Consider the following 3,180-nt stretch of genomic DNA (forward strand, 5'->3'; position numbering starts at 1 on the left):
TTAAAAAAAAAAAAAAAATTTTTAAAGCATTATACGTATCAAACGATACATTTTTTAAAACTGGGAAAACTAATACACACTTTGGTGGTTTTAAAATAACAGAATATATCTTTATTATAAATAAAAAAATGAACATTGAAGATGACGCTGCTCACAAAATACACCGCTCTAACGCATAACCACGAGTTTAAACTACATTTACAACAAATATGAAAACTATTTTCATATCACAATGTTAAATATAGAATATATAGAAGATAATGTTTAAAAAAATGAGCCCTATCTTCCAATGGTAAAAATATCCTTCAAAAAATTCCTGGATCGGGAATAATATCCTGAGCTTCACCAAAAACAAACAATTCTGCCTTATCCCAAGGGCACCAACTTTCATCGAAATCCGTTCAGACCTTTTCCAGATATCTTGTTCACAAACACACGAACACACACACACACGGACACGAGTGAATGCATTACTCCCTGGCGGGAGTAACAAGGTGTTCGTGACTCCTCCCCGTGATCTTGACGAATTGCAGGGCCATATTCGACATGAAGTGGATGCTTTGCGCAATGACCCGGCTATGGTGAGGCGAGCAGTTCAGGCCATGCTCCGCCACTGTGAGCTTTGTGTTGAAAGGGGAGGTGGACATGTTGAAGGTGTGGGGGCATAAAGGCCAATCATTCCTGAGAAAAGTTCACATCTGACGTTCATTTTGCACCAATTATCTTGACTTTCATCGATTAGCCAAACTTGTAAAAATGCGATTTGAAATGGGCATTTTCAATGAACATGTACTCGGTCATGTGTGACAGCAATGATGCATGGAAGGTATCAATGGAAAGCTGAGGATCTCCTCCTAATTAGTAAACCACCTGTAAATTGTCAAAATAAATAACCTTTGCATATTAACCCCTTGAATTCGGATTACCTTTTTTTTTGATACGCACTGTACGTATACAGTATATATATATATTTTTTAGGAGTCGCGGAAGGCGAGAGAACGAGGCCATTCGTAGGGTTCGAAGTTGGTTTATTCAAACAGCAAGATCCAGCACACTCAAAGCGAACGGAAGTCAGCATGCTTACATAAAGCCAAAAGCCCTCTTCGGAGGGCGTGGCTCCGGCAACCGCGCGTGCGTCACGTCCGCTGTCCGCACAACCAAAAGTCCAACAGGCCCGTGCGCGTGTGTTATGCCCAAATAAGGTAATGGTTACCTGCACATAAGGTAACCGCCACAATATATATATATATATATATATATATATATATATATATATATACCTCTAAGACTCTCTGAAACCTTAAGGCTCTTGAAGCCCCTAAGACCATTGAAGCCCCCAAGAACCTTTAGACCCCCTAAACACTCCTAAGACCACTAATGACCCCCCAAAACCCTTAAGACCAAAAAGACCCTTAAAGCTCCTAAGACCCCTAAGACTCCCCAAATAACCATAAACCATTTAAGACACCAAGACCCTTAAGACCTCCTGGACCACCAAGACCTCGAAGACTCAAAAGACCGTTCAGACTTTATATGTTTTATGTGTGAGTTTGTCTTTTTGTGATCATTGTTAGCTCTTACACGAGCCTCGATCTTGTATACAAAAATAAAATAAAATAATAAAGAGACCCAAGACCACGAAGACTCCCCAAGACCCTTTAGACCCTCTAATACCACCAAGAGAGACCCTTTACACCCATTAAGTCCTTTGAATCCCTTTAACCACTTCGACCTTAATACGAATTAGACCCCTTACTTCAGACATCAACATGTTATTTCAGACATGCTAGATAGCTTGGACCCATAACCATTCAGAGCTTTAGACCATATATTCCCTTTTAGCCCCTTTTGAGATGAGACCCTACAATTTTAATGGGATTTTGTCAGCCACAAAGCCTACAAGGCCACTCGAGGTGGGGGGTAGTCTCTCTTGGAATGTATCCTTGAGATTTTAGTATCCTTTTAGGTGTACTCCATGCAAACATCTACAGTGTTCTTGCAAAACCCAGACGATGCTTTTTGAACGATTAACCAACCCCCCAAAGGGTAGGGACCCTGCTATTACATAATACAAAGTACATTTCGACATTTTAATTATGTAATACTAACAGAAGTACAAGGTGTTGCCGGGCGGGGAGGAGGGGAGGGAGGGGATGGGAGGGGGGAGTGGGGTGGAGGGGGAAGGAAGGGGGGGAGAGGGAGGGAGGGGGAGAAGAGGATGGGAGGGGGGAGGGGAGGAGTGGGGGGAAGGGGAATGGGGGAGAGGGGGAGGGAGGGGGAAGGGGAGGGGAGGGGAGGAAGGGGCAGGGATGGGGGAGTGGGTGGGGGAGAGGGGGAAGGGGAGTGGAGGGGGAGGGGGAGGATGGGGAGGGGGAGGGAGGGAAGGGGAAAGGGGGAGAGGGGGAAAGGGGAAGGGGAGGCAGGAGAGGAAGGGGGTTCACATATATGCTGGTGGGTGAATGGGGTGAATGTGGCGTTCATCACGTTTCTGAGTTAAGTGTGATGCAGATCAGGAAGAAGAAGAAGCCATACTACCAACTTCGTACACTTCCGGAATTATTTGATTTATTTGTATTCAAATGTCTGGTGATTGTTTTGTATTTATTTATGCGAATGTGTACTTGTATATACCTGTCATTAATTTAAAAAGGCTTCGGCTCTTTCGAGCGATTTCTTTTTTTTAACTCCAAAAAAACGATCGTTTTTTAATTTTTTTATTATTATTATTATTATTATTTTTGGCCTAAAACACTCCCAGGCACTCACTGATGAACCTCTGAAAGTTTGACGAAGATCCGTTCAGCCATCTCTGAGAAAAATGGCGACACGCAGACAGACAGACAGACACACACACAGACACACACAGACAGGCAGACAGACAGACACACACACAGACAGACATCTCTCTTATATCGTAGATTAATATTTGAAATTATTTGAAAAATGCTGATCATATTCCGTTTGTGGAATTTCCTGAAAAAACCCTCAAGCTATAATCCCAAAGCCAAGAAGTTTATATCCCAATTTAGAATTCCTTCTTAAATTTCAGGTAACGAAGAGATCATTGATCATTGTATTTGGGGTTTACAGCCATATACGTGGACACAGACAAAATACCCAGAATGGGCCGCAAACCTTGCGTGGTCATGTGATCTCGAATAGTCATCTTGTCCCGCCCTA

The sequence above is a fragment of the Myxine glutinosa genome, chromosome 6 (genome assembly GCF_964187855.1).
Source record: "Myxine glutinosa chromosome 6, kmMyxGlut1.1, whole genome shotgun sequence".
NCBI lineage: Eukaryota > Metazoa > Chordata > Myxini > Myxiniformes > Myxinidae > Myxine > Myxine glutinosa.